This window comes from Homarus americanus, unplaced genomic scaffold (assembly GCF_018991925.1).
Source record: "Homarus americanus isolate GMGI-L3 unplaced genomic scaffold, GMGI_Hamer_2.0 scaffold20465, whole genome shotgun sequence".
NCBI lineage: Eukaryota > Metazoa > Arthropoda > Malacostraca > Decapoda > Nephropidae > Homarus > Homarus americanus.
This window is the reverse complement of record NW_024756914.1, coordinates 10,795,183-10,806,133: the sequence shown is the minus strand read 5'-3', so window position 1 is coordinate 10,806,133 and position 10,951 is coordinate 10,795,183. Positions and strand designations below refer to the sequence as shown.

At 51.2% G+C, this 10,951-nt stretch overlaps 1 protein-coding gene across 1 annotated transcript in view; it reads left to right on the top strand.

Moving 5' to 3' along the window:
* The first annotated feature begins 726 nt into the window (after window positions 1–726).
* The window catches only part of LOC121857175 (1-phosphatidylinositol 4,5-bisphosphate phosphodiesterase eta-2-like), a 163,423-nt gene continuing 153,198 nt past the window's right edge, over window positions 727–10,951 (top strand). Inside the window, exon 1 of the mRNA XM_042353105.1 lies at window positions 727–805. The gene's annotated coding sequence lies outside the window, so the exon portion shown is untranslated. The remainder of the gene's footprint in view (window positions 806–10,951) is intronic.

Sequence of the window (10,951 nt, the reverse complement as noted above, 5' to 3'; positions counted from 1 at the left end):
TATAATATTTTGGGGTAAATTCTGTGGAATATATATTTATTACAAAGAGAACTTAGATGTACGCTTGGCAAGAGTACGTCACTGTTTCGTAATATGAGTGTAAATAATGATGACAATAACAGGAATCCTTACCAAACTTCCGAATCGTCCGTTGAAGAACACTAGACTGTACACTACCTGGATTCATTTCTCATCCACAAGTCAACATAGACACCCGCTGTGTCGTGACCCCTGCAGCGTCTACACCTGTTTCGTGAATATATATATATTACACTATAAACTACGAGAGAATAACTAATGTAAGAAAAGAACAACATAGACGGTAACAGGTCTGAACATTGGTAACCAAAGTGGGTTTGTCTGTGAGGCGAGCAGCAGTTTCACAACCTCGTCAGACGCCAGGAATATCCTCCACGTTCACAGTCCCTTCCCTATCAGGCAGCCCCAGGCAGATCCCAGTACCAGGTGGGTGGTGTGTGGGCGGGATGGGTGGCTGTCACTAGGCTGTGCCCCGATAACAGCCAATAGACTTATTCGGAACAAGGCCAGTCAAGCCAGAAGCAGATGTAAATGAATGTGATTGGAAGTAAGTCCAGTGTAGCCGGCGAAGCAAATGATAAAGTGAAGGAAGGTAACTCATAAAAGCTAGGAATTAGCCAAAGAAATTGAGGGAGTGGGAGGGAGGATGGGAGGGGGGTAGCGCGTGAGTGAGTGTGTTGGGCCAGGCCGGGAGGGAGGGCAGTGTGGAGCCAACTGTCGTGTGGTGTTGTTGTGGGTCCCTGAGTGCTTGGCGTTCCATCACCAGGTAAGCTTCCCCACGCTCACATTAAAGTAAAGTTTTTCTCTTCGTTTTAAATACAAACTTCTCATTTAACTTTAAATCACTTGTCATTTCGTTAAGCAGTGTTCATAATCCAATATTTCCATTTATTGTAAAGGTTGTTACTGTCTTGGCCGTAATTTATTAGAAAGGAATGGTTGGTGTAGTCAATTAAACATTTAATTTACGTAAAACATTATTTAACTGAGATAAAATATATTTAGAAGAATCTACAGTTTTTCATGTATCTAGAAATCTAGTCTATGCAGGATGTCACCCTTGAAGTAAACTCTCCAACGACGGTATAGAGAAGACCGGTAGTTTGGAGAGGCAGTGTGAGGGTTAGTTCAAACTTGAATCATTTTATTGTACAAGATACGCTGTGATGTTTGTTAAGCTGTGACCGTCATTCAGTAAAAGCTTCAAGCCGGTTTATAGTAGAGGAATAAAGTGAAGGTTAACAAGAGTAATGCTTGTTTCAGCTTGTACGAGTTTGTCTTGTAAGCGATTAGTGTACAACTCCTCTTGGTGGCTTATATTGAGTTGATAGGTTGTGTGTGGAAGATTATAACGAGAAAGTCCCTGGTGGTAGATGCAGCTCCCGGGTTAGAAATTTCATGCGTCAAGGTTATCAAGGTAGGAGACTTGGAGGTGTGGTGGCTGGTGTGTTGGAGGAGGTGTGGTGGCTGGTGTGTTGGAGGTGGTGTGGTGGCTGGTGTGTTGGAGGAGGTGTGGTGGCTGGTGTGTTGGAGGTGGTGTGGTGGCTGGTGTGTTGGAGGAGGTGTGGTGGCTGGGTGTGTTGAGGTGGTGTGGTGGCTGGTGTGTTGGAGGTGGTGGGTGGTGGCTGGTGTGTTGGAGGAGGTGTGTGGTGGCTGGTGTGTTGGAGGTGGTGTGGTGGCTGGTGTGCTGAGGTGGTGTGGTGGCTGGTGTGTTGGAGGTGGTGTGGTGGCTGGTGTGTTGGAGGTGGTGTGGTGGCTGGCAAAAAGGAGGAGGTGTGGCTGGTGTGTTGAGGTGGTGTGGTGGCTGGTGTGTTGGAGGTGGTGGTGGCTGGTGTGTTGGAGGTGGTGTGGTGTGGCTGGTGTTGAGGTGGTGTGGTATTGGTGTGTTGGATGGGTGGTGTGTGTTGAGGTGGTGTGGTGGCTGGTGTGTTGAGGTGGTGGGTATTGTGTTGTGGGTATGTGTTGGTGGTGGTGGCTGGTGTGTTGATAGGTGTGGTGGCTGGTGTGTTGGAGGTGGTGTGGTGGCTGGTGTGTTGGGAGGAGGTCTGTGCGGTAGCTGGTGGTGTGGTGGCTGGTGTGTTGGAGGTGGTGGTATTGTGTTGGAGGAGGTGTGGTGGCTGGTGTGTTGAGGTGGTGTGGTGGCTGGTGTTGGAGTGAGTGTGTGGTGGCTGGTGTGGTGGCTGGTGTGTTGATGAGGTGGTGGCTGGTGTGTTGGAGGTGGTGTGGTGGCTGAAGGAGGAGTGTGTGCATGGTGTTGAGGTGGTGGTGGCTGGTGTGTTGGAGGTGGTGTGATGGTGCGGTAGCTGGTGTGGTGGTGGCTGAGGTGTTGAAGGTGATGTTGTCGCGATGGTGTTGGAGGAGGTGTGGTAGCTGGTGTGCTGGAGGAGGTGTGGTCGTTTTGGAGGAGATTGGTGTTGTTGGAGGTGGTATGGTCGTGTTGAAGGATGGTGTGGTTGGCATTCTGGGAGTGGTCGTGTTGGTGATGTGGCCGTGTAGAAGGAGGGTGTGGTCGTGTTGGAGATGGTATGGTCGTATTAATGAGTGGTGCGTGAAGGCAGCTTAATTAAAGATGTATATTAAATACCTCTTAACCTGGTATGGGCGGCCAATGCACTATACAGATTACAACTAAAAACAACTGGGTGAAGTGTTCGAGTAGATACATTAAGGAACACGTATATGGTGATTGTTTTGAAGTGTCGGGTAGGGTACTGGGTCAGCTGTGTGACGACGGTATGGAGAATTGAAAACTTAAGTCAACGTGGGTGTGATTATCTGGGAAGAGAATTAGAGGATTGTGGGCTATGTCTTGGTGGTGGTAATGGTGGTGTTGGTGCGTGGTGGTGTTGGTGCGTGGTGGTAATGGTGGTGTTGGTGCGTGGTGGTGGTGGTTCGTAAGTGAAAGTGGGTGTGGCTGCTCAAGGTATTGTGCGATAGTCGCGGTTGAATGTTTTGACAGCTGGGAATAAACTGCATTTGACATCCTGGGAGATTATTACCTCTGCAAATTTTGATGTGTAAAAGTCACCTGTAAGAAAGAGTGTAATAATAATAATAATAATAATAATAATAATAATTAACGGTTTATTGAAAGAGCATAGCAGTCGGAAGGCTGAAAATATACAGTTACATAATTGGGGAATGGGTTTCGATTTACAAATATATACACAAGTAACATAAGTGATACAAATAAGACATATAATAACTAGATGGGGAAAAGCTCAAACTACAGTTCATTTCAACATAGTGACAGTGCAAGAAGTAGTGTTTACTGGGAGTGAATACACTGGTTTATTACAAGTTACTGATAATTTTTACAATGGTTGGGACTGGGCTGTTCTTATAGCGATCAGTTCGTGCACGTATGGGCGGGATGCGGTTGTGGTGTCGAACAGCAATGTGTGTGTGTGTGTGTGTGTAGAGTGAATAATGAAGAATGCCTAAACAATAAGAGGAAGAAACATGGACACAGATGAATGAGTGAGTGTTAAGTGTGGGAGAAAGATTGCAGCTGGCCACATTCGTCACAACCATATTTTGGGGAGGGGGGTCCAGTCTGTGCAGTTAACTGGAGTGTAGCCCCGAGTCTCTCAACCAACCTCCGACCATTAACAGCGGGAGCGAGGAGACTTCTACACTGTATGAAACCAATTTAACTTGATAAGGACTATTTTACCTAACCTAACCTTGCCAGACTTAACCTATTCCAACCTAACCTTGCCAGACTTAACCTATTCTGGTTAGGTTAAGTCTTAACCTACTTACCCTAGTGTGTAATCTTAGCCAATAATTCAACCTTTACTACACCGTGAAGAATAACACGTTTGTTTATGGTCGAGAGACAATTCCACTTAACGTGACGGCATAATAGGCTTTACAGAAACCTGCTGACACTTAAAGGAACTCAAGCTGACACGTACAGAAACTCAAGCTGACACGTACGGGAACTCAAGCTGACACGTACGGGAACTCAAGCTGACACGTACGGAACTCAAGCTGACACTTGGAACCTGCTGACACGTACGGGAACTCAAGCTGACACTTACAGGAACTCAAGCTGACACTTACAGGAACTCAAGCTGACACTTACAGGAACTCAAGCTGACACTTACAGAACTCAAGCTGACACTTACAGGAACTCAAGCTGACACTTACAGGAACTCAAGCTGACACTTACAGGAACTCAAGCTGACACTTACAGGAACTCAAGCTGACACTTACAGAACTCAAGCTGACACTTACAGGAACCTGCTGACACTTACAGGAACTCAAGCTGACACTTACAGGAACTGCTGACACTTACAGGAACTCAAGCTGACACTTACAGAAACTCGCTGACACTTACGGGAACTGCTGACACTTACGGAACTCAAGCTGACACTTACGGGAACTCAAGCTGACACTTACGGGAACTCGCTGACACTTACGGGAACTCAAGCTGACACTTACGGGAACTCGCTGACACTTACGGGAACTCAAGCTGACACTTACGGGAACTCAAGCTGACACTTACGGGAACTGCTGACACTTACGGGAATGAGATGGGGAATTACGAACCGTGACACTTACGGGAACTCAAGCTGACACTTACGGGAACTCAAGCTGACACTTACGGGAACTCAAGCTGACACTTACGGGAACCTGCTGACACTTACGAACTCAAGCTGACACTTACGGGAACTCAAGCTGACACTTACAGGAACTCAAGCTGACACTTAGGGAACTCAAGCTGACACTTACGGGAACTCAAGCTGACACTTACGGGAACCTGCTGACACTTACGGAACCTGCTGACACTTACGGAACTCAAGCTGACACTTACGGGAACTCGCTGACACTTACGGGAACTCAAGCTGACACTTACGGGAACTCGCTGACACTTACGGGAACTCAAGCTGACACTTACGGAACTCAAGCTGACACTTACGGGAACTCGCTGACACTTACGGGAACTCAAGCTGACACTTACGGGAACTCGCTGACACTTACGGGAACTCGCTGACACTTACGGGAACTCAAGCTACACTTACGGAACTCAAGCTGACACTTACGGAACTCAAGCTGACACTTACGGGAACTCAAGCTGACACTTACGGAACTCGCTGACACTTACGGGAACTCAAGCTGACACTTACGGGAACTCAAGCTGACACTTGCAGGGAACTCAAGCTGACACTTACGGGAACTCGCTGACACTTACGGGAACCTCAGTGACACTTACGGAACTCAAGCTGACACTTACGGGAACTCAAGCTGACACTTACGGGAACCTGCTGACACTTACGGAACTCAAGCTGACACTTACGGGAACCTGCAGCTGACACTTACGGGAACTCAAGCTGACACTTACGGGAACTCAAGCTGACACTTACGGGAACTCAAGCTGACACTTACGGGAACTCAAGCTGACACTTTACGGGAACTCGCTGACACTTACGGGAACTCGCTGACACGTACGGGAACCTCAAGCTGACACGTACGGGAACCTGCTGACACGTACGGGAACTGCTGACACGTACGGGAACTCGCTGACACGTACGGAACTCAAGCGACGTACGGAACTCGCTGACACGTACAGGAACTCGCTGACACGTACGGGAACTCAAGCTGACACGTGTACGGGAACTCAAGCGACACGTACGGGAACTCGCTGACACGTACGGGAACTCAAGCTGACACGTACGGGAACTCGCTGACACGTACGGAATCAAGCGACACGTGCGGAACTCAAGCTGACACGTAGGAACTCGCCGACACGTACGGAACTCAAGCTGACACGTACGGGAACTCAAGCTGACACGTACGGGAACTCTGCTGACACGTACGGGAACTCAAGCCGACACGTAGGGAACTCAAGCTGACACGTACGGGAACTCAAGCCGACACGTACGGGAACTCGCCGACACGTACGGGAACTCAAGCGACATACAGGAACTCAAGCTGACACATACAGGAACCTGCCGACACGATTTGTTTTGTATAGAATGTATAGTGGAGAGATTTTCCTTAGTGTGGGTCGTTGTGTGTAGAGCGGAGACAGAGTCGTGGAGGAGGGAGACGGGTGTGATGAGAGGACAGGTGTGAATAGTGACAGGTGTTGGGGAGGGTGAATGAGACAGTGAGAGTGAATAATTGGGATCGGCTGTGTCTGTTGGGGTATATGGAGACACGTGTAGGGACAGGTGTAGGGGTGGTGGAGGACCGGTGTGTAGGGGGGTGGTGGAGGACCGGTGTGTAGGGGTGGTGGAGGACCGGTGTGTAGGGGGTGGTGGTGGACCGGTGTGTAGGGGTGGTGGACCGGTGTGTAGGGGTGGTGGTGGACCGGTGTGTGGGGGTGTGGTGGAGGACCGGTGTGTAGGGGGTGGAGGGAGGACCGGTGTGTAGGGGTGGAGGAGGACCGGTGTGTGGGGGTGGTGGAGGACCGGTGTGTAGGGGTGGTGGAGGACCAGGTAGGTGGTGGGAGGACCGGTGTGTAGGTGTGGAGGACCGGTGTGTAGTGGTGGAGGACAGGTGTAGGGGTGGTGGAGGACAGGTGTAGGGGTGGTGGAGGACAGGTGTGTAGGATTGGTGGAAGACAAGTGTGTAGGGTGGAGGAGGACAGGTGTGTAGGGGTGGTGGAGAGGTGTGTAGGGGTGGTGGAGGACAGGTGTGTGGGAGTGGTGGGAGGACGACAGGTGTAGGGGTGGTGGAGGAGGACAGGTGTGTAGGGGTGGTGGAAGAGGACAGGTGTGTAGGGGTGGTGGAGGAGGACAGGTGTGTAGGGGTGGTGGAGGAGGACAGGTGTGTAGGGGTGGTGGAGGAGGACAGGTGTGTAGGGGGTGGTGGAGGAGGACAGGTAGGGGTGGTGGAGGAGGACAGGTGTGTAGGGGTGGTGGAGGAGGACAGGTGTGTAGGGGTGGTGGAGGAGGACAGGTGTGTAGGGGTGGTGGAGGAGGACAGTGTGTAGGTGGTGGAGGACAGGTGTGTAGGGGTGGAGGAGGACAGGTGTGTAGGGTGTGAGGAGGACAGTGTGTGGGGTGGTGGAGGAGGAGTGGTGTAGGGTGGTGGAGGAGGACAGGTGTGTAGGGGTGGTGGAGGAGGACAGGTGTGTAGGGGTGGTGGAGGAGGACAGGTGTGTAGGGTGGTGGAGGCAGGTGTGTAGGGGGGAGGAGGACAGGTGTGTGAGGGGGGTGGAGGAGGACAGGTGTGTAGGGGGGGTGGAGGGAGGACAGGTGTGGTAGGGGTGGAGGAGGACAGGTGTGTAGGGGTGGAGGGAGGACAGGTGTGTAGGGGGTGGAGGGAGGACAGGTGTGTAGGGGGTGGAGGAGGACAGGTGTGTAGGGGGTGGAGGAGGACAGGTGTGTAGGGGGTGGAGGAGGACAGGTGTGTAGGGGGGTGGAGGAGGACAGGTGTGTAGGGGGGTGGAGAGGACAGTGTAGGGGGTGGAGGAGGACAGGTGTAGGGGGTGGTGGAGGAGGACAGGTGTGTAGGGTGGTGGACAGGTGTGTGTAGGAGTGGTGGAGGACAGGTGTGAGGATTGGTGGAGACAGGTGTGGAGATGGAGGACAGGCGTGTGGAAGGGAGTGATGACAGGCGTGTAGGGGTGATGGACAGGCGTGTAGGTGGAGGGACAGGCGTGTAGGGGTGGAGGACAGGTGTGTAGGGGTGGGAGGACAGAGGTGTAGGGGTGGAGGACAGGTGTTTAGGGGTGGAGGACAGGTGTTTAGGGGTGGAGGACAGGCGTGTAGGAGTGGAGGGCGGAGGACGTGTAGAAGGGAGTGGTGGAGGACAGGTGTGTAGGGGTGGAGGACAGGTGTGTGGGGGTGGAGGACAGGTGTTTAGGGGTGAGGACAGGCGTGGAGTGGTGGAGGACAGGTGTGTAGGAGGGAGTGGGTGGGAGACAGGTGTGTAGGAGTGGAGGGTGGAGCGGTGTGGTAGGAGTGGAGGGTGGAGCACAGTGTGTAGGAGGGAGGTGAGGACAGGTGTAAAGGAGTGGTGGAGTACAGGTATGTAGGAGTGAGGACAGGCGTGTAGAGTGGAGGACAGGCGTGGAGTGGTGTGTTGAGGACAGGTGTGTGAGGAGGGAGGGTGTGTTGAGGACAGGTGTGGAGGAGGGAGTGTGTGTGGAGGACAGGCGTGTAGGAGGAGTGTGGGAGGACAGGCGTGTAGGAGGAGGTGTGTGGGAGGGACAGGCGTGTAGGAGGGGAGGTGGAGGACAGGCGTGAGGAGGAGTGTGTGGGACAGGCGTGTAGGAGTGGAGTGTGTGGAGGACAGGCGTGTAGGAGGGAGGTGTGGAGGACAGGCGTGTAGGAGGAGTGTGTGTGGAGGACAGGCGTGTAGGAGTGGAGGTGGGGAGGACAGGCGTGGAGTGGAGGTGTGGAGGACAGGTGTAGGAGGAGTGTGTGGGAGGACAGGCGTGTAGGAGTGGAGTGTGTGGAGGACAGGCGTGTAGGAGTGGAGTGTGGGAGGACAGGCGTGTAGGAGGAGGTGGGAGGAGGTGGCGTGTAGGAGGAGTGTGTGGAGGACAGGCGTGTAGGAGTGGGAGGTGTGGGAGGACAGGCGTGTAGGAGTGGAGTGTGGGAGGACAGGCGTGTAGGAGTGAGTGTGTGTGGAGGACAGGCGTGTAGGAGGGAGTGTGGAGGACAGGCGTGTAGGAGTGGGAGTGTGTGAGGACAGGCGTGTAGGAGGAGGTGTGGAGGACAGGCGTGCAGGAGGGAGTGTGTGGAGGACAGGCGCAGGAGTGGAGGTGTGGGAGGACAGGCGTGCAGGAGTGGGAGGTGTGGAGGACAGGCGTGCAGGAGTGGAGTGTGTGGAGGACAGGTGTGTAGGAGTGGATTGTGTGGAGGACAGGTGTGTAGAAGAGAGTGATGGAGGACAGGTGTGTAGCAGTTGCCATGTTTGACTTCCCGTAGTTGTTTGCCATATCGTTACAATCCCACTTGTGTGTTGCCATTTCCCAAATCCTGTAACTGTGTGACTTCCCTTTACATATTTTGGTTGCCAGTGCTTGTCCGACTTAGTGAATTTGAGGTGTCATGACTCACTTCTGGTAATTGAGTTGCCGTAAAGGATACCTATCCCACTTCCCGTATTTGGGTTGCCATAAAGGTTGCCTTGTCCCGCTTGCCTTATTTGGGTTGCCAGCCTGTGTTGTTATTTACTCACTACGTTTAGACAAGTCCAACACCACAGAATTTTAGTGATTTTTAATTTACGTTATTTCACATTATGCATTCAGGCAGCCTTCGTTTTGTTTTTTGTATTTGTGAGTTGTAATTGTGGAAAGGCGGAAGAGATTTGTAATGCTCATAGTAACTGTAGCCTAATGTTTACTAAGCTGTGTATGTAGGCTGGTCGAACGTCTCTGTGTTGACATTTTATTCAATATATACCTTGTTTTTATTTAGACACTTACCCATATTGACTGCAACTCGTGTGTGTGATCAGAAAAGTCATTTAGACATCTTATAGGGTTTTAACCGTTTAGGCTTAGAAAATACCCCTAGCTTTCACTTTCCTCCTCGTCTCCCCCCGTCTCCTCCTCTCCCCCTCTCCCCCCGTCTCCTCGTCTCCCCAGAGCAGGGTAAGACATACCACTAGCCGGGCCTAATGACGGTTACCTTGTGGAATGTTGGTAACGGACTGTCTGGCCGCCAAGCGTTTATGCCTCTGTTATATCTGTGCTCTGGCCCGTGTTAGTGATGAAGGGTTCGTCATGTAGAGTAACCTAACGCGTCTTCCTGGGTATATAACAAGAACAGTCCCCTTCACTCCTGCGTTGACAGGCGCTCGTCATATAAACCTTCTACAAATCATTATCTTTAATATATTTGTTTTAATATTGTTTTAATTTTATTCCAAAGTATGTTTACTATTGTGAGTTTCCTTCTGTTGAATGTAAATAAACAAACCGCTGCCACAAAACCTGACGAGCCCCTGTAAACGCACTAGTGAAGGGAACTATACATGAATTAATATGGGTGATCACACTAAAGAATCTACCTATATAATATTGAGATGTGGCACAGAGCGGTACACTATGCTCTACTCCATGAAATAATGATCATCAACCTTTTTTATTTGGTTAATATACCGTTAGATCGACGAGGCAGTAACCAGACTTATCACCACATGTTGGCGCATTCCTACACCAGTCTTCCTTTTTTTTAAGTTTATTGTCTTGAGTAATAATTTCCGATATTGTGTGTGTGGTAGCAAGGAGGGGGGTGATGGGAGACTTATTAGAGTTTTTTCTCCAGGAGTTTCAACAGGCAGGGTTATTAAGCTCCGTTTACAGTAACACACAAGGAGAGAGAGAGAGAGAGAGAGAATGACCTCTTATCTATAGTGTTGGGAGGTGTAGGGAAAGGTTAATGTGGACAAGTTAAGGAAACGTCCGGTGGGGAGCATCCTCTAACCACACGTCTTGCATCCGAGGTGTTTTGAAGGTGGATGTGGTAGAAGTGTGTTGTGGGGGGTGATGTGTGTGTTGTGGGGGTGTGATGTGTGTGTTGTGGGGGGTGGATGTGTGTGTTGTGGGGGTGGATGTGTGTGTTGTGTGTGTGTGTGTGGGGTGTGTGTGTGGTGGGGGGTGGATGTGTGTGTAGGGGGTGGATGTGTGTGTTGTGTGGATGTGTGTTGTGGGGGTGGATGTGTGTTGTGGGTGGTGTGATGTGTGTGTTGTGGGGGTGGATGTGTGTGTTGTGGGGTGATGTGTGTTGTGGGGTTGGATGTGTGTGTGTGGGGTTGATGTGTGTGTTGTGGGGTTGGATGTGTGTGTGTGGGGTGGATGTGTGTTGTGGGGGTGGATGTGATGTGTGTGGTGGGGGTGGATGTGTGTTGTGGGGGTGGATGTGTGTGTTTGTAGGGGTGGATGTGTGTGTTGTGGGGTGATGTGTGTGTGTTGTGGGGGGTGGATGTGGGTGTTGTGGGG